At 33.8% G+C, this 21,931-nt stretch overlaps 1 long non-coding RNA gene across 1 annotated transcript; it reads left to right on the top strand.

The window, feature by feature from the left end:
* Positions 1 to 14,771: 14,771 nt before the first annotated feature.
* Positions 14,772 to 19,999, top strand: LOC113692371 (uncharacterized). Its single transcript, XR_003448934.2, has 3 exons — positions 14,772 to 15,892; positions 18,991 to 19,047; positions 19,777 to 19,999. It is a non-coding gene; the product is annotated as an uncharacterized lncRNA (long non-coding RNA).
* Positions 20,000 to 21,931: the final 1,932 nt, after the last annotated feature.

Genomic DNA, 21,931 nt, shown 5'->3' with positions numbered 1-21,931 from the left:
TTTATTTTTAATAAAAGAGGATGAAATTTCAAGGTATGCTAACATAACTTTATCTTTTTTTAATTGAAAATAGTTATATATTTGTTTTTGTACAAGTGACATATTGAAGCATCTTCTCATAATGTGCAACTTAGGTGGTTTGTAATATTATAAGATATTTAATCAAATGTTATTTCTTGTCTTAATTTTAGTTATGACTATGTTATATATTTATGAAATAGACATACCTTTATAATTAAAGTTAATATTTAATATTTTAAGATGTCATATATTTAAATAAATGAAAATTATTTTAAACATAACATATTAAGGTAATTTTGTTCGAAAAAATTTTGGTCTCCCCAAGAAAAAAATCCTAGCTTCGTCACTGTATATACTAGAGTGCCTACGCACACAAGAGAAATATGCACTGTAAAAAACACGTGTCCATATCCCTCTTAGTCTAAATTCATAAGTAGCTGATAGAGTTATTCCTTAAAGGATGCAAACAAGTTCGGAAAAATCTATTCAAAATCCCAATTTTCTTTGTTCCTTTTTCTCTCTTTTATTTTCTCTTTCCCATGCTCTTCCATTTATTTAAAAAAAAAAATCAATCATGCCTTTTGAGGATAACAAATGAAAGTGTTCGAGTGGCAATAAATAATGTAAAAGCGAAAATATTCAAAATCCTAATGCAAAATTGTACACCCTTTGCAGATAATTGGTGAAAATGTTCAAACTTTTATAGCAAAACTGCACTCCTTAGTATCAAGCACAAATCCAGTTGTGCCACTGGACTTCCCTTCAAATAGCCTTCCCTCCTTCGAATAGGTAAGCATGTATATACCAGGAGAGAGCTCCAAACATATTACTTGATAATGGAAAGGTCAGCTATCCTTTTTTTTTTTTTTTTTAAAAAGGTAAAAAATAAATCTTATGATAAACCTAATACTCAGAAAAGTCCCCCGTAGTTTCAAAACGTACAACATGATACCTCATGCTTTGAATTAAATTGTAAAAGTGACGGAATCCGTTAAACTTAATGGAAATGGCTTATTGGAACCTAAAAAAAATTTTATACCTAATTTTTAACAAATATACATGTTCTATCCCTTAACCCTCAATTCTCTCTCTTTAGAGAATAAAATAAATGATTTTGTTGAACTGTCTTTTGCTTAATTATGTCAGAGCATTTTTGTCACTTCATCCATTTCCGTTAAGTTTAATGGATTCCGTCACCTTTACAATTTAATTCAAAGTATGAGGTATTGTGTTGTATGTTTTGAAGTCACTTAGGACTTTTCTGTATATTAGGTTTATCATAGGAGCTTTTTTGTTTTTTATCCAAAAAAAAAAAAAGGGAATGACAACATTGTGTTCATAATTCAAATCAATTTGACTTCTCACCTCTTGGGATGTTAGCTTTATCTGGATACATGATGATTGATCCCAATGAGGTCCCATGGGCGGTAGCCATTTACATATTACTTGTCCAAAACCCAAATTCTTCGATCATCCATACACTGAAAATCAACATGAATCAGATATAAGCCAAAGTTTTTGAAACCCCAGAAAGTAATTTAGGTAACACTAAAATCCGTATGATGAAAACACACTGGATATTAGACCTCCTCATGTAATACTTGAATAATAAAAGACTAATCTTACCATGTGATGGAGAAGATTTAGTAATATATAGCATACACGCTATACCCATAAATGGCTTATATGTATCATGAACATGCTTATTCACAACAAACATTCTAAGAACATTTATTTCTGGTAAATAATAACCTTAATTTAATTATTGGTAAGATAATCAGTAGAAGGTGAATGATGACTATACCCATGATTTCTTGCATGTTATATCTATATGCTTATTGATATAATATCAATAAGCTTATTGAAACCAACTTTTGGAAAATTTCACTTTATGAAAAATAATCAAAAAGAATACATTGTCTAATGAGCAAAACACCTGCAATTTTCCATTCTTGTCAGGCATTTGTCAACATGACTAGTTGCTGATAAATGTTCGACTGAACCCTGTGAATTCATCCTTTCAAGCCTGCAAAAACATTTGAAGTGTGCAAGGTTACAAGTTCATGACTAATTTACCTAGCTAGTGGAAGCAAGATATATGGTAACTTAGGAAAAACAATGAATGTGTAGATGGAAAGATTATTTTGAGTTTCATACTTCTTAAAGCTTTGTCGACAGTATATGATATTAAATGAAACAAGACCTAGAACTAAGAAAATGAAATTATTGGATTTTTGTCAAATAGTTAAGTAGAAAATAATGAAGAAAGAAAGAAATCTCAAGTTTGGCTAAATTTGCACCAAAGCATAAACCTACTACCAGCTCCAAAAGGAATCAAGATTCTTAGCTCCTTTTCGGATTGCTATTTATAAGAGTTTTTATTTAAAAAAAATGTATTATATCAATTTGATATATGTGAGGTAAAAAAGTGATTAGAAAATGTGTTTATAAAAAAAAATATAGAAAATTTTCTTTAGAAAGCTGCGATCCAAACAAGGCTAGTTTTTTTTTTTTTTTTTTTTTGCACTTGTTTATTCATATGAAAATTTTGACATTATTATTTGTATGAAAATTGGAATTTCCGTTTTCAAATTGTGCGAATTAGGTTCAAATTTGGGATAATGTGTTTCCAAGTCGAAATTTCCGTTTTCAAATTCATAAATCGAAAACGGTAATAATACCTCTAACTACTAATTAAATTATATAATAATAGTAAGTATAATTAAGTTTGTTTCATAAAAACAAAAATTAGGATCTAATTTAGCAAATTATGTTATAAACTTATAAGTTAAATTTGCTAAATTCGGTGAATTCGATAACCAACCGAATTTCAAAATGAAATCGAAGTAAATTCGAATTCGAAATTTGTGAATTTGAAATTGAAATCGGTCAAAATTTCCAACTTCCAAAATTTTGAAACTTCCGAATTCATGGTTCTGATTTACCGAATTGAAATTCGATGCATACCCTAGTGGATGCAGACAGCAAAGCAGAAGAGAGCAGGAATTGCACATTCGTGGGAACATGCAATAACAGACCTTTTTTTTTTTTTGAGGGAACCAACAACGGACTAGACTGCATCAACCAATGTGAAAGGACTGGCCCAGGAATAAACAAACTAAAATTAGAGCAAAATAGGCGGTATAACTGACCATATAATGGTTAGGCAGTAGATACCAGCCATATAATAATTAGGTGGTAAAACCGACCATATAAAAGGGTTGTGGCAACCCAATAAAGACAAAATAACAAAGCAAATAAAAGACACAGAAGATTTACGTGATTCGGTCAAATTGACCTACGTCCACGGGTGGAGGAGGAGCAATATTTCTACTATGAAAAAGAAATGCAAAAACCGTAGAAAAGTGATTCCTAGGCTAAAAGGTACTTATAAAAGGTTTGGGAAATATTTCTAAACACAAAACAAGAAAGTCTAAAATATTTGACTACAGATGGGTTAGATGATTCAAGAAACTAATAGCCCATATAACTCTCTTAAGTGGTACAATTAACTTCAACGCCAAGCCCCCTATTTATAGGTAAACAAGGGAAGGCTTTCCTCCTTGATTACCTATGTGGGACGGAAGCAAAATGAAAAATTATGCCACAAAGTCAAAGCTTGCGGCTTTGACAAATCAACAAATCTCCACCTTGGCATAATTTTAGTTCCACCATCGATAATAATAAAACTGTTCCACCTTCTCCACATAAGTCCCAATGGGCGTAAATCACCAACAATGAATACCAACCAAGTCCAAGCACTGCTTGAACTTATAAACTGAAAGAGGTTTTGTAAACATATCGGCTAGATTGTCCTTGGTATTGATTTTCTGAACAAGGATCTTTCCTTCAGCAATGATATCCCAAATGAAATGATACTTCACATCAATGTGCTTCGTCCTCTCATGATACATCTGATCTTTAGTTAAGTGTATGGCACTTTGACTATCACAGTGAATATCAGTAATACCTTGATATAGACTAAGTTCGCTAAACAAACTCTTCAACCACAAGACTTCTTTGATTGCCTCGGTCACAGTCATATATTCTGCTTCTGTAGTAGACAAAGCTACAACAGGTTGTAGAGTAACTTTCCAACTGACAGCAAAACCTCAATGCAAAATATATAGCGTGAAAGTGATCTTCTCCTGTCAACATCCACAGTGTAATCTGAGTCTATAAAACCAATCAAAGTGTTATTATTTCTTCCAAACTCTAAACATGCATTTGAAGTACCTCGCAAGTATCTGAGAATCCACTTCACAGTCTGCCAATGTGCTTTACCAGGGCAAGACATATATCTGCTAACAACACTAACTGCATGTGAGATATTTGGACGAGTACAAACCATTGCATACATAACACTGCCGACTGCACTGGAATAAGGAACTCGTGCCATATAATCTTCATCTTCATCTGATTTTGGTGATTGAGCATCAGATAGCCGAAAATGGGCAGCAAGAGGAGTAGATATTGTTTTAGCATCTTTCATGCCAAAACGCTCCAAGACTTTCTCAAGATAATTTTCTGAGTTAAGAACAACTTCCCTACTCCTCGATCTCGATTGATATCCATGCCAAGAATTTTTTTAGTTGCTCCCAAATCTTTCATTTCAAATTCACTATTTAACTGCAGTTTCAAAGTGTGAATTTCTGACAAATTCTTGATAGCAATGAGCATGTCATTAACATATAACAATAAGTAAATGAAAGAACTATCATTTAACTTTCGGAAGTAAACACAACTATTATACATGCTCCTTAAATAATCATGACCCAACATAAAGGAATCAAATCTCTTATACCACTGTCTTGGAGACTGTTTCAATCCATATAAGGATTTTTTTCAATAAGCAAACATGATCTTTTTTACCTTCAATTTCAAAATCTTAGGGTTGTTTCATATAAATTTGTTCTTCAAGTTCGCCATGCAAGAAAGTTGTCTTAACATCAAGCTACTCTAACTCCAAATCATACATAGCAACTAAAGCAAGCAAAACACGAATAGAGTTATGTTTAACAACAGGTGAAAAAATTTCATTAAAATCAACACCTTGTACATGACTATAGCCCTTTGCAACTAATCGTGCTTAATACCTTGCATCTTCAACCCCTGGAATACCTTCGTTTTTCTTGAATACCCACTTGCAACCAACTATTTTCGTATTTGACGGCTGCTTTACAAGAACCCAAGTTTCATTTTGATGAATAGATTCAATTTCTTCATTCATCGCAATTAACCATTTTGCAGAATCATCACAAGAAACTGCTTCTAAATAGGTGGAAGGCTCACTAACTGTATCAGTTTCTTCTGCACCAGACAAAGCATATGCAACTAAATTTGCATATCTTTGTGGTAGTCAAATGTCTCTCCTTGTTCTATTTCTGGCTATGGAATACTCATCTTCTTCTGAACTATCTTCAACAGTAGATTCAGGTGCATCTACTGACTCTTGCTGAATAGAAGATTTGGACTGAGAAGGATCGGAACTGCCAATATCAAGCTCCACCTGCTTCTGTGTACTATCAGTAGTACAAGGACTAGAAGAGTCCTTCTTGGAAGATAACATAAACAATTCATCAAAAGTAACATCTCTACTGATTACAAATTTTGAAAATTTGAGATCAGGACACCATAATCTGTATTTTTTCACTCCAGAAGCATACCCAAAAAAAATGCACTTTTTAGCCATAGACTCCAATTTTCCATCATTCATGTGCATGTATGTTGGACACCCAAAAATTTTTAAATTTGAGTAATCAGTAGGAGTACCTGACAAAACTTTTTCAGGAGTTTTAAAATCAAGAGATGCAGAAAGAGAACGGTTGACAATATAACAGGCATATTGATCGTCTCTACCCAAAAGTCGTTTATCAACCCTGCATTGGAGATCATACACTGTGCTCTCTCGAAAAGCATTCTATTCATACGTTCGGCCACACCATTTTGTTGAGGCGTCATCCTGACGGTATGATGCCAAACAATTCCTTCATTTTTACAAAATCTATCAAATTCACCTCCACAAAATTTCATGCCATTATCTGTTCTCAACCGCTTAATATGTTTTCCTGTTTGTTTTTCAATCAAAACTTTCCATTGGTTGAAAGTTAAGAAAACATCATTTTTATGTTTAAGAAAATATACCCAAACTTTCCTTGAATAATCATCAATGAAAGTCAACATGTACCTGGCATCTCCTTTAGAAGGAGCACGAGAAGGACTCCATAGATCTGAATGAATGTAATCAAGAGTACCTTTTGTCTTGTGAATTGCTGGTGAACTGAAGCTGACTCTTTTCTGCTTCCCAAAAATACAATGTTCACGGAATTCCAATGGCCCGGTACTTTGTCCACAAAGAAATCCTCTTTTGCTCAGTATGTCCAAACTTTTTTCGCTCATGTGCCCCAAATGCATATGCCATAATTTGGTGATGTCTGTATCTGATAAAGATGATGTTGAAACAGCAGCAGCACCTGTAACAGTAGATCTCTGCAAAATATATAAAGTACCAAATCTGTGTGCTTTCATAACAAAAAGAGTACCTCGAGTGATTTTGAGAACTCCACCTCCACCAGAATACCTGTACCCAATAGACTCAAGAGTGTCCAAAGAGATGAGAGTTTTCTTCCAATCTGGAACATGTCTAATATCTGTGAGCGTCCTCACAATACCATCGTACATTTTAATCCGGATTGTACATTTGCCAACAACTTTACAAATGGCGTTGATACCCATTAAGACAATTCCACCTTCAGTTGATTCATACTAGTATTGCAGTAGATGAGAATGATGGAACCATTTTCTGTGCAACAGAAAATAATTTTAAGTCTAACAATGAGTGGATTATAGATTCGGGTTTTTCATATCATATGTGTTCCAATAGGGACTGGTTTTCAACAAATGGTCTTTTTCTCCTTTTGCTTTTCTTTATTTTTCAATTTAAAACAATCAGAGATAACATGACCCTTCTTTTTACAATAGTTGCACACCATATTTTTATGTCTAGATTTGGATCTACTTCTACTTTCTGTATTTCTCTTTTCAGATCTACCCCGAACAAACAAGCCATCGGCTTGACTCCCACTAGTTTTTCCAGTAATATCCCTATCTATCTGTTCTTTAGATTTTAATGTAGATTTAATTTTTCGATACGAAATTGTTTCCTTTCCATAAATCATAGTATCATGGAAATGCTTAAAGGATTGAGGAAGGGAACACAAAAGTAATAGGGTCTGATTCTCATCATCAATTTTCGAATCTATATTCTCCAAATCCATAATAATGGAATCAAATTTATCAAGATGGGAGAGTATAGATCGATTTACCTTCAGACATCCGAAGCATGTACAAACTCTACTTCAAATATAGTCGATTATCGACTGTCTTCTTCATATACAAGCTTTCAATTTATCTCACATAGTCTTGCCCGAAGTCTCCGTTGCTATCTCCCGTAAAACTTCATTGGAGAAATTCAAAATTATGCTGGATTTAGCCTTCTTATCCATATCGGAAAAATCCGCATCCTTTACATCTTTTGGTTTGTTCTCGATTCCGTGAATCGCTAGATCAACTCCATCTTGAACAAAAATAGCCTCCATCTTGAGTTGTTATATGCCGAAGTTGTCATTCCTGTCGAATTTCTCGACAACCGTTTTTGTTATCGTCATTGTTGCCACAAAATCTATAATTTGAAGTTTGTCTCAAAAAACTGGTCAAACAAATATGCAAGTCTCGTGATCGGACACCACGGGATGAGCGGGCCTCACGGGATGAAAGGGCCCCACGAATAAACGGGCCCCACTAGATGAATGGCCCCACAGGTTGAACGGGCCCCATAAGATGAACCTGTCTTGCAAAATATATCAACTAACTCTGATACCAGTTTGAAAGGACTGGCCCAAGAATAAACAAACTAAAGTTAGAACAAAATAGGCTGTATAACCGATCATATAATGGTTAGGCGGTAGATACCAGCCATATAATAATTAGGCAGTAAAACCGACCATATAAAAGGGTTGCGGTAACCCAATAAAGACAAAATAACAAAGCAAATAAAAGACACATAAGTTTTACGTGGTTCGGTCAAATTGAACTACGTCCACGGGCCGAGGAGGAGTAATATTTCTACTATGAAAAAGAAATACAAAAATCGTAGAAAAGTGGTTCTTAGGCCAAAAGACACTTATAAAAGGTTTAGAAAATATTCCTATCAGATTTTGTTGGTAGAAGTTTTACTGGAATTAAATTGTGGTAGATTCCAGGATTAGTGATCAGGTATCTTATTCTACGGATTTTATCCCATGTGTTTTGAGCAACGTTTTACAAGATTGAATTTAAAATTACTCCAAGCCGTTGGCTTTTATACTTGTTCCAGTAGTAAATTTGACCAAAAACCCTATAGTTCTTGTTATTCAGAATAAACTACTTTGTTCATTGTTGGGGTTTTGGTTGTGGGGTGAGGAGAGGGGGTAGTTTGGGTGGAGTAGTGAGGTGGTAGAGACTGTAAGGTAAGAGATCTTGGATTCAAAATCTCCCACTTACAAAAAGGAAAAAAAAAAACTACTTTGTTCCTTGAACTACATCATTTTAATTGTGATTAATTTTATATGCATTGACATTGTAAAAATTCATACTAGCAGGTTTAAGACACAATCCATGATTTCAAATATGAGCGCAAGGCATTGATTAAGAGTGGAAATATTAGTTTTTTAATTTGAGAAAAGCATATAGATATAGGACTGCAATAATTGTGATTGTCTGTGTATTCACATCATATGTTAGGGCTAACTTAAATGTGCTAACCGATACTAGAAAATGCTAATTCTTTTAGCTTTGCAAAATGGAATGAATGTTATCCAGTAGGGAAAAATTAGAATCTTGATTTCTGTTCCTCTTTAAGTTGTTTGATTACAACTTACAAGTAGAGCAAATCAGCCATCCGCCAAAATACAGTACCTGTTTGTTACCACAAATACCCTCAATCATTGAACAAATCCTGGGAAAACAGGAAAAAAACAAAGGTACAAAAATTGAAAGGCTAACTCCGGTACGTAGCAGGATGTTATGGAGAACTTGTCTTTGGTCAGGGAATCCTTGTACAAAGCCTCGACCTTTTTTTTTTTTTTAAAAATATTGAACCGGAGGCCAAGATTCATATTAACAAAGATTTTACTGTGTAGAACTAAGTTAGGAGTTAGAGGAGGGTTTTTAGAGTTCTTCTCTCTGTGAAGTTTAAGGTTCGAATTTTATAGTTGATAGTTGTGGTGAAAAGAGTGTGGAGAGAGATATGAGGGTAAAATGGATCGAGCTTTATACCTGACGAATAGGGATGAAAAAAGTGCGGTGAGGGATGAGAAGATTAAAAAAAGTATAAGTTACCTTTGCTAACACGCTAGCATAGAATGCACACTAGAAGCTTGAATTCAACGGGAAAATAATCTGAAACAAATTCCTACTAATGTGTTACATTGATTTAGTGGCTAAAATTGATACGTTTAGAAATTAGAGGTCTTGGATTTTAATTTTTCTTCTCCCTTTTTGCTTCTTGTATCCCACTTCTCTCATGCTAGGAAAAAAAACAAAAAAAAAAAAAAAATCTCCTGCTTAAAAAATAAAAAAAAAGTCGGGCAGTATCTGTATAATTAACACACATACATTATCAACAAATGCTTGAAAATATTGGATCTGACAATTCAGCCCTTGGACTTCTGCTGGACGATATTTTTTGTTAATCTATAGAATTTTATTACTTGGGACTTGTGAGGCCAATTGGACTTCGTAGGGATCCAAAAGTGGCTGCTCAATTATTTGCCAGGAATGCGGCCAATTGTTAATCTATACATATGTACTTGGAAATCTTTTCTATCATCTTTTCTCCTTCCACAATTGTCGCGCATGCGCTATCTTCCATCTAATAAAATTTCCAGATTTTTATCAATGAAATATATGAATGAAAAATTCTATCTTCCACGCCCATAATCAACTCGTCAGCGGGAGCGCCCCATAGTAAAATTTCCTATAACTATATAATTTCATGTCAAATAATGTACGCGTCTGTCTATTAGCCCATTGCTTCAAGTAAAATATTCATTTAAATCAAGTCCTTTTGAGAAAAAAAAAAAAATCTTTGCCACTTACAATCTTTAGGGTGAAAAAATGATAATAAAAGCTCTAGGGTGAACATGCTTATTACAGTTACTCCATTGCTCTAAAAGAATTACTGGTTGATTCATGGTTCAAACGGAAAAATTGAATCAAGAGGAATTTGCAGTTTATCTGCGTCTTCACTTAAAAGTAATCCTGGCCTCACCACTATGCGTGTTACCGTGCACAATGCATCCTATCCTGCCCCCTAATTGCCCAATGAGCCTAGGTGGCCTAGTATAATGTTATTGTTATCCATTCTAATACTGTTCCAGCCTAAATACAATTAATTTCGGAATTCTGATGAAATTCGGTGCATTAGTACTAATATCACTAAAGAAAATGTTATTGTTACAGTATAATCAAAAATTTCAGAGGAAAATGTCATCTAGCATTTATAATCAAGGGACTAAACATCCTAGGCTTGCTAGGACCAAAGTCATAATCTGTTAAGAACTTAGTCATGGATTGCTATATTATTGCAGCACTTCATTTGAAATGAGTCATGTCAAAATTCAATTTTAATTTTCAACATAATGCACAATAGTTTCTTGGATATATTTCTTCCGTTGACTTCACCTGCCTTTTATGGCACCATAAAAGCAAGAGCAACACCATTGTTTCAGCTTTAACATAGTGAGAGCAGATATGTTGATGTAACATTTTTGTGCTTCCTAACAATACCCTCGCTAAACAATTGTAGGTTAATTGTACCTTTTAATTTTCCATAACTTCCTATCCTCAATTTATATCCATATTGTAGAGTAGAGGGAATTCGAACCGTGGCTTTGGACCATCCTGACATTGTTTGCTAACTCCATTTTCCGGGACCATGTGACGTCAAGTCCAATTTACCATGCCCAGATCTTTGTAAATCGAAAACTCCAAAAGATTGGAGCTATATTTCTGCCTATTGTCCGGGAAATTCTACCGAGTCCAATTGTCATTGTGATTATGTATGTTAGAAGAAGTCGATGCTAACACATCTTGAAACTCTACATTTTTCATTGATAAAGACTAATAAATTTTCTTGATTTTAAGCTTTGTTGCAATGCCACAAAAAAAAGGAAACCTTTGTTGCAATTTTTATAGTTGGACATGCAACACACCAGTTGAGTTTATGATTTTAAAACCAAAAGGGGTAATTCCTGTCAAGTGCCAGGTAGGGATATTAAGGCCCTGTTAGGCAAGTGAGTTTTTTGAGTGTTTGTCTAAAACTTTATTGCAACTTATTGTAGAAGTTTTTTAAAAAATTTTTGAAGTGTGTTTTTTTTAATATTTTGAAGTGTATAGTTTAAAAACTTTAAGAAGTTTTTTGAGATTACTGTAATTAAAGTTTTTAAAAGACTTGTAGCAAACAAACTTGACAAAAAACTTGTCTGGCAAACAAGGCCTAATTATTAACCCTTCCAAGACTTTAAAAATTATATTTCCTGCATTCTAAAAGTGAAAAGTTCCTAGACAAGTCTTTAAGAAAATTACATTAAAAAAATTACATTATATTCTCAGGGTGAGATGGATTGGGTGGTATTGGGGTAGGGAATAAGCGAGAGATTCCAAATTCAAACCCTCTTATTTACGCTAAAAGAAAAAAATTACATAATATTCCCTTCGCTTCCCTGCTCTCCCACCCTGGCCCCAAGAAGATTTTTTGTAAAAGTAGAGGTAAGCCCCTTTTATCGATTTGTTAAACTAATATTTGCCCTCAGTCCACCGCTGCATCTTAGTGTTCTGCATTCATATTTGATTGACAGCGAACATTTTGATAGATGAACATACCAAATGCAAATGATCACGCAACATTTAAAAAGAAAACCGAGAAACCAGTTACATAGCAGTCTACCAAGAAGAGGTATAATAGCTCTTGTGAAAATTCCTCTAAAGGAAAAATTTTTAGAATCTGCAAATACAAAGAATCTCATATATAAAATCCAATAATTGTGTTCAACAAAAAAAATTCGGAATTGAATTTTATACAAACTTGTATGCACATTCTTTACAGGGATGACATCGATTGTGATGATTTTGTTAGCTTGATTTAAAATCTTATATAGAACCTATGCATAGACCAAGCCAAAAGGAGCGTATCATTATACTGCTAATGTCTGATTTTCAATAAATATTAAGCCAGCTGACACAAATTTTTATTTTGGGATAGAGTTTAGGTGAATTCGACACCAATCGCTACTGCGGTCAGACTATATCCTTCGAATCATAATTTATAAGTTGCTTAGCATGTTTTTACATATCATCAACCAATATAATCCTGATAAAGGTTTTACACACGTGTGTCGTGATTCTTGTTAAGGATATTAGTGCTTGGTTTGGGTTGATATTTCCGGGCTCAACTTCATAAGATATAATTTGTTTGGATACAAACTCTAATAGGGCTAGAGGTAAAACCCACACCGGAGCCTAAATGGATTTGGGCGTGGGGATCTATTCGTCATTAGACCATCTTAGATCCACACCAAAATTAATTTGTTTAGATTCAAACCCGGGTCCAAAGGTGTACAAGGGACCTAACGGGTACGGACCCATGAATATCCATAATTTCACACAAATCTTGTGACTTTGGGTCATTGACCTATTTTATTTACCATGATTAGTGTTCTACAAAAAGTCGTCTGAGAACAAATTTAAATTTTAATAGTTTTGAAACTTCCTTGGGGAAAAGTATATTCTGATTAACAAAATATATGGTGAAAGAATGACAAAGATTCTTCCAAAAATAAATGTGTTAACATGAATGTATGTAGTAACTATAATACAAAACATGCCTATGCGCATATACATATGTGTATGTATGCACTATTATGTATACAGCATTCTATGTGGTATTATCTAGTGTTTTGAAAACCGGACCGGGCCGGCCGGTTCGACCGATTGGACCACGAACCGGCCATGGCTCCGGTCCGGTTCTATGCTATAGTTGACCAGGTTAGAAAACCGGTCAAAAACCGGTTAAACCGTGGAAACCGCCGGACCAGATTGAACCGGCGGTTTCCGGTTTTCAAGATTTCTCTTTTTTTTTTTATTTTTTTTTACGTTTTACAAAATGCAGCTATCAAGATTCGAACTCAAAACCTTTGTGATAAAAGACCAATGTAGTAACCATTGCACCATCACATCTTATTAGTGTTTTTTTGATAACTTATTTATATAAAACAAAAACTCATATTTCTTTTTTTCATTTTTTTACAAAATCTAATCATCTTATGGCTCTTTCTTTTTAATCTTCAACACACACACACACACACACTCTCTCTCTCTCCTCTTTTTTTTGTCACTCTCTTTTTAATCAAACCACTTTATTTTTAATTTATTGACGTTTTCTTCCATCTTTTAATTTTCTTTTTGTCCATTAAATTGAAAAAGATTAAAAAAGAATTATTTTTCTTTAACCCAAATTATTTAATGCCACAACCACTCACTTTTATCTCATTTTTTATTTCTTATTAAGTTTGCATTTCTATTTTCGATTCTCTTGACTTCTTTCGAACTCCAAAATTCCTTTTTAAATTGCAATCTCTAAATCCCAAAACGTAAATTAAAATTTAAGTTCACAAAATCTAAATTCTCATAGACATGAATTTTGTATAATTTTAAAATATTATGATATTTTTGGGTTAGATCTAAGATTTTTTTGGTAGATATAATTGAAATTGAAATGAAATTTATTTGTTTTAACTTATAATTTAAAATTTTTATTTTTAAAAAATCAAGTTATTCAAAAATAGTAAACTTTTCATCATATAATGTATTAAATTAGTCCATTACATGTCTTATTTTATGCATAAATATTTATATAAATTTTTTTTTAAAATTCATTGAACCGAGGTTGAACCGGTCCGACCGGTTGAACCTCGACCCTTTCACGTTACCGGTTCAATTAACGGTCCGATTTGTAAAACATTGGTATTATCTAAATACATATAAATGGGTGAAAATTTATATATGTGCTATTATCTTAATACTATTTTGTGTTATTATCTATGCATTATAGGCTGAGTTTGGGCTGGGTTTAGATGGTAAAAATTTAGATCCCAACCAAACACATATGTTGTCACCCTTAATTTGAGAAATACTTCATGGGCCATACCTTTTGATTTCCAACTAAAACATTTCCATTTTTCGCATTTTATACCAAATGTAATTAGTATTGTGAGAACCCTGAAAATAGACATATAATTATCAGGGCATATTTTATTTTATTTGCATTTTAATTCTTTAATAAATTTTAGCACTAAGTCCAATTGTTTTTAAATAAGTACGTAGAAATAAAACGTTATGTGCAAAATAAAAGAATTGTGCTAGACTACTAAATTTCTTAGTTTTGTTACATTAACTTCATATTTCGATGGTAAACTATTTCATTGATCTAACAATTAATTTCCTTGAATTCTAGTATTGTAATTAATTGTTTCGAAATGAAAGCGTAAAGATAAGTTCTATGTAATAAATAATATAATTGTGCCAATATTGAATTACTCGGTTTTGCTATACTAAATTAATATTTCTTGAGTTAGATTAATTCTATTACTTTAAAATAAATTCTTTGATTTCCGATAACTAGTTTTAATCGTTAATAATGTTAAATGTTAATAGGAATTTCCGCGTTAAGATGAAAACCAATGAATTTTAGATAAATATGATTCTAATATACTAAACATACTTAATGCGTGAAAATTTGATACATACATCCTTATCTTTCTTTGTTTTCGCAATAAGTGCGTAAAAATACTTTTATGTGCAAATTGACACCCTTGGATTAAATTATTATTTCACTTGACTTTACATTACTAAATCGATAAATTTCGAGTTAGACTAACTCTAATTCTTGAGAAATAATAATTGGAAAATTCTAATAACTAATTTAATCGCTAAATAATATAAGAATTATTAGGAACCTTAATACTCAAGTTTAATCGATAATTATTCGATAAAAATGGTTTAGGTATATTAGGGTATAATTAGGCGTTTAAATCACGCTTGGGGATAATTTTTGGAATTAAGTTAGGAGTGAGAAATTAAGTTGAGGTGAGGGAGCAAAGTGAAAAGACTAAAATGCCCTTACATTTCCATGCAAACCAAACAAACCCTCTGATAGCAAATTCAATCACCGCAACTACCGGCCAATCACATTTTTTTTGCTAAATCGATACGCAATCGATTCCTACACGCAATCTCTGATCCAAAACAGCGGCACCCTATACCATACTCTCCAATTCATAACACAAACCGCAAACCATTTCCTTTCCATTTCATATCACAAAACCGCGATACCATCCCACTCCATCTTCATTCCTATATCACAAAACACCTTCGCACTCCACCCTCTTGCACACCCAACCCCCTTAACCGCGCCTATTGCTTCACTTCAACCTCACACAACCAGTTCCATTTCCTCACACCGTGAGCATTGACCAAGAGTTAGAGAGGGAGGGCTTCACCTCGTGATCATCGACGAGAGAGAGAGAGAGTGAACTGCACCTTGCAGCCAAGAGGAAAGAAAGAAAAATCGCGAGCTGAATCTTCTCTGGTCTGTCCGTGAGCTTGAGGGAAGAAAGGAGAGAGCAAGTGGAAGTCGTGGGAGCTACTGATCGTCACCACCTTCATCAGTCCCAGCTGCAACTATTGCAACCAGAACCAGCACTTCAAGCCTTGCGCGCGTGCCGAGTGGAAGAAAAAAATTCAGCTCTGTCGTGTGAGTGAGTTGCACTGTGAGGTAAATTCTGGACCATTTTAGGTTGATCAAGAGGTAGATTGAGCCATCGAGGGGCATGCATGTATTGTTTGTGCAATCGGATGATGAAATCAAAACACTAGAAAAATCTGTTTTGAAAAGAAAATGGGTTGCCGAGACTGATTAAGAATGCCGTGCTTAATTTGTGTAATTTCGACAATCTGAGCTTGAAATTGTGTTTAGTTAATTAAAACTCGGATGGTTAAGCTGATTAGGGCCTTGCATGATAATTTTATGAAGTTGGATGATGAATTAAGGAGCTTAGGAAAATTCTGTTTTGATGAAAAATTTCTGCCGAGAGCTAAGCTGGAAATTTGTAGCTTTAATCTGCTAATTCGATGCAATTTGAGTTTAGATATACGTTTAGCTAATTATAAATGGGATGATTATACCTTGCATGATGTTAATTAGTGGTGATCAAACAAGAAAATTAGAGAGATACAAAATCTGTTGCATGCAAGCTCATCCGAGAATAGTTGTAGGAATTTCTGGAATTGGGGATAGTTATAGCTGCTGACCGAACTTGTTCTGAACTGGATATGATAAGTAACTTCATTAGGTAGCCTCGCATGTCAATTTTGGGGGCCTAATATAATGATCCAGCCAGGGAAAAGTTTACATTTTATGACCATTAGCTGCTGGCATTTTTTTTTGTGATAGCCGAGAGCTTGACTTGAATAATGCAACCTTAATTGGTTTAATCCTGTTGTTCTGAGCTTATAATCGTGATTAGCTGGGAAATAACAAGATAATTGAGCCTTGCATGTAGTTAATTAATGGGTTTAAACCAGAAAAATAAAATGAGATAGAAATCTGCTACATGCATGATCATCCGTGGCTTGTTGGAAGATTTCTGGAAATCTTGGATGATTTTCGTTGTTAATCGAATTTAATTCTTGAGCTAGAAATGTTAACAAATTAGTTAAGTGATGGCATGTTGAATTTGAGACCTTAATACTCTGTTTTAGCCAAGGAAAAAGTTGTAATAAGAACATACAATTGCTGGAAAATTCTTATGAACTACCGTGAGGTTGAACCTGGAAATTTTGAGATTTATGACCATTGTTTGAATTTAATTCCGAACTAGAAGTGTTAATTGGTTAAGATAAGTTGATGCATGACAAATTTGAGAACCTAAAACCATGTTTTAGCTAAGGAAAAGTTGGATTTATAAACACCTAAGTGCTGGAAAAATTCTGGATAGCCGAGAGGTGTGATCAGAAATTTTCAATTTGTTTTCTTTTGGAATTTTAACCTATTTCTGGATTTTCCTTGGAAAATGATGGTTTAGAAATACAGAGGAGTTGTAAGTTTTAAGTGGTGTAAGTTGTTTAGCGATGAAATATTTGATAAATTGAAGCTAGAACCAGAAAAAGGTTGGGTTACATGCTGGAAATTTCTTATGTGATAGTCAAAGGTTGAATTGGAATCTTAGATTGATTTTAAATTGTTACTTGAATCATGATTGATGGAAATACCTAGAAATTATTGTTGCGAAGTCCTATAAGAAGTGTATGGATGGTCTGAATAAAAACATTTTTGAGTTAAAAGAGAAAAAGGAGTTTTCACAAGTGAAAAATTGAAATTTCAGATTTTCGGATGTCCCTGACCAGTCTCAGTAAAATGCTTATATCTTGGTATAGAAAAATCCGTTTAAGGCACCGTCAGTGGCATTTGAAACTAGAATCATAGGCCTTTGTCCTGTAGAAATTTCGCACTTTTCCTCCATGTGTACTGCTGTCTGTAAATCCTTGAAGTAGACTGTTTTGGTAGGAATGTCCTGTTTCTTTGTGAAATTAAAATTTGGTTTTGGATTGAGATTTTAGCTTACTTGTGGTTTAAATTCTTGATTAAATTGTGGTTGGAAGTAATTGATTTTGTCAAGGGCTAATGATTGATGAAGCCCTTGGCCATTTGAATGATTTTATAAGTACTACAGGGTGATGAAAGTTAATTGCTGGAATGTCTTGGAGGCTTTACTTTTATTTTTATTTGCTTATGATGGGCTTGCTGAAACCAAGTGCTAATGATTGATGAAGCCTTGGTTGATCATTTTATTTTATTCAGAAACGCACTTGTTGAAATATAGGGCTAATGATTGACGAAACCCTAGTAATTTGATATGTGATTTTTGCCATATTTTGATCCATATTATGATTTCGAAACGGAGTCGGAGCTGTGGAAGTTGTATCGACCTTGCGAACTCGAGTAACTGTGATCAAATTAATCAGAAATATTTTTCCAGCTAGTATTATATTATAAAACTCCATATCTAGTGCTTTGCCTAAAACTTTCCAACTCGATAATTTCCTTTAGCTTAAACTAGCCTCGATAGCTATAGTAAATAAGTTCTATAGCTTTTGAAAACTCTAAGTCTTATTTTAATTCCTTTTCTTTCCTTAAGCTTTGCACTTGGATAGTTAACTATAGGAAAAGTTTCAAAATACGAGTTTTACTAATTTTAGTGAAAAACTTGGGAAACTTGCTCGGCAAGAAACCCTATTTTAGGAAAAATAGTTTTTAAGGATAATTTCTGCAAAAGCCGTAACTTTAGAGGAATGTTCAAAGTAACTTTCTAACATTGATATTAAGAGTTTTGTCGACTTATTTCAAGAAAATAATACTAGTTACCTTTTATAAGGAAAAGTATCTTAAAGAAAACTATAAAAACATTTCTTCCACTTTTGCCAAGTTTCAACCTAAGTAGATCTTTGAATTTACTCCGAAACGATAAACTAGTTATATACTCGATAAACCTTTATAGTTATAAACCTGGAACTTGAATAGAAATTGAAAGTATTATATTTGTACTTTAAAGGTCAAACTGGATTTTAATAATTTTAAATAAAAGGCGCAGAAAACTTGTTGGCAAGAAATCTTATTCAAAGCAAATTGGTTCTGGTCTGCACCTCTAGAAAGAAAGAAATCCTATGAAGTATTTCATCACTTTCACTAGTTTAACTCTAGGGAAATTGTTAATTTATTTGGAGTAGATAAACTAGTTATATACCAGATAACTTTGTATTTATAAACCAAGAACCGTACAACAACATTTATAGTTTTAAATTCTGGATTTCTAGGGTATAGCGAGGACGTGGAATTTTGAATCCCAGCTTGAACTCTGAACTTCACTTTTGGTGAGTGTCCCTGCCTGTTCTATGCCTACCCGTTTAAAGTGTTTTCTTGACTTGTTATGTGATAGGTTGAAAAATTGGTTTCTGATCCATCGAAGTGAGCTGTGTGTACTTTATCACACTAGCCGTTCGAGTGGTGACTTGTGCAAAATATTTTCTCCTAAATCCGTGAATCTAAATGTAGTTACGTCGTTGGGTGAATCCCTCGACGCACGAATCTAACTACCATAAATCAATATGTAGTTACGTCGGTGGGTGAATTCCTCGACGCATGTATCTAACTACAATAAGTCATTGGGTGAATCCTTCGACGCACGTATCTGATTGCAATCACGTTGTTTGGTGAATTACTTGACGCATGTATCTGATTGCAATCACGTCATTGGGTGAATTCCCCGACTAATTTTATACGGGTATATCTCGAGTATACTGCGTCGGTAGACGAAGTTCGGGCCCGAAGCAGAGGTATGAACGGTGACGGGTTAGGATTAAAATAAGTGGATCTACATGGACTATAAGTAGTGAAAGTTGACGGAGGGTCAACTACAAGGGTATCTGATCAAGCGAGGAGAATGGCTCCCGAGAGCCCCTGTATCCTACCTTGTGCTGTTACACGCTTTCCTAACTGTTCAATTTGTTTAAATTGTTATCCGTTGTTTGGTTTATGTGATTGCATGTTTTGGGGCACCACTGAGCTTTAGCTCACCCCACGTTTATTGTTTTCCTTAACAGGTTCTGGAAACTGAAAGCTGGATGCTTATTTATGTTTTCTTTTTGGGATTGTATTTGAACACTAATACTTATTCTGTGGGCTGTAATGTGTTATTGGGATAAGGTATTTTCCTTTTTGGATTGCCACTTGAAGTTGGAAAATGTGTAAACCCTAATTCGATTATTTGGCTTGTAAGCTTGTATTATGGATTATGTATTTATCTATCTGGTTGGGTACGACTTATACTTCGGTACGTAGCTCGTAGGTTGTTTAAGGGCCTCGACTGGTTATTTTATCATTGCTATCTCTGAAGTTAATGTGGCTTTAGGTATGATGTTATTCGGGAAAAATTTATTTTGTAATAGATTAGTATTTCTTCGAAAGGTTTTGGGGTTAAATTGCTCGCGTGAGTCCTGGCGAGAGCTGGGCAGACGGCCCGCCAACCCTTTGGTTCGCCTCAGGGGGAAGTGGGGTCGCCACAGGTGGTATCAGAGCTCTTATCGAGCTCAAACCGGGGAAAAGGTTCTCGGACTGTGGGGATTGGCTTGTTAAGTGTGGAACAAAAGTCTATAGTTGGGGATATTAGATATGTATGTTGGGTAGGAATCTCAAATGTAGGTGATTCATGTCTGGGACTGGCCTGCCTGAGTTGTGAATTATCTTATTTTCGGATTCTTGTACCCGAGTACTAAATATTACATTTAATGGAGTGTTTGCAAATTGGGAAGAATTTAGTATATTGCATTACGATGTTACTAGAGATTAAATCCAGAAAAGTAGAACCGAAAGTAACAAGTTTAGCTTTTGAAAGTTAAAAGGTGAAGAGCCAATAGTGAGACCTTGAAGATTAGTACCAATTCTATTTTTGAGGTGAAGTTGCCATATGAGGTGAGTTCTCGATGACATTGTGGTTCCTTAAGTTTTACTTGAGAATTATTGGGGCTAATGTTCGAAAGGATAAAGATAACTAGTTGTTAGGTTATTGGAAAAGCCAATGTATGAAATGTTTGAGATCATTTAGAATACTTAAGAGTCAATGATGAACTTAAGTAATGATCATATTATTTGACTTGGCACTAGACGTAGTAGATCTATATTTTACCAAGGAAATTTGATTAGTGTTACTAAGGGGGTCTAGTGGGATTGTCCAGGACTAAACTAATGAAGGTTAAGTTGAATCTAAACTAAGGGTTAGGCTATTAGCTATATGGTTATAATAATTTGTATATTGTTGTATTGTTTCCTTTCATGCTTATAAAGATTGAAGTTGAGTTATGTATGAAAATGTTGAATGTATACATGAATTATCTAGTTTTCAAAGTTGTATGAATTTGGTATGCAATGTGACTTATATTGTGAGTATATAATTTGATGGTTACGTGTTTAATTTTTGTAAACGCTGTAATAATTATTAGTCCCGGAAATTAAATAATTACTAACCTGAGTGAAATTTTGGTAACCAAAGTGGTGTATAGAACTATGAGATTAAGAAAAAAAAAATAATAATAATAAAAATAAAATTTTTTTTTATTAGTTACGTTTATTAGATTTAAGAGTTGACAATGGCTCTTTTCACCGTGTAAAAATTTCCAAATTTTCTTAAATTCTATGAGCATCAGAAATTTTCCTAAGATAAATGAAATGCCAAATCCATTCTTGTTGTTCCTATTTGTTAAAGCTGTAATTTCAGGTCAAGATCCATTTATTTACAAATTTCATCTTGAAAGAATGCCTTTTGGGACAAATGTAGAATTTTGAGTGGTATAGGACTGGTGTTTTTGGATTTATGGAACTTAAAAATACAAACAAGTTTAGTTTGAAATAAAAATGTCCTTTTAAACTTTATGGCCTTAAATTTGAAAATATCGATCCGATGTGAACTTGAAAAGAGACGCGAGGAAAAGTTAAGATTAACTCGTCAAAGGATATTAAGGGTTTGAAACCGTTAGAAGAGTTGTGCTGATAAAAGAAGGAAAGATTGATAGATAGTCTTGTACAATCCAAAGGGGATCCTAGCACTTGATCTAAGTTGAAACTGAACAAGGAGATGAGATCTACTGGTATTATGATGAATTGACCTGGTTGAGTAACTAGTGAAGTCCTTCCTTGTGAACGTAATGATTATTTTACATATATCTTGTGATTGGCCCTATAGGCATGTTTTAAACTTTTACG

Source organism: Coffea arabica, chromosome 6c (assembly GCF_036785885.1).
Source record: "Coffea arabica cultivar ET-39 chromosome 6c, Coffea Arabica ET-39 HiFi, whole genome shotgun sequence".
Taxonomy (NCBI): domain Eukaryota; kingdom Viridiplantae; phylum Streptophyta; class Magnoliopsida; order Gentianales; family Rubiaceae; genus Coffea; species Coffea arabica.
The sequence above is the reverse complement of the archived record's forward strand: the minus strand, read 5'-3'. Positions and strand labels throughout refer to the sequence as shown.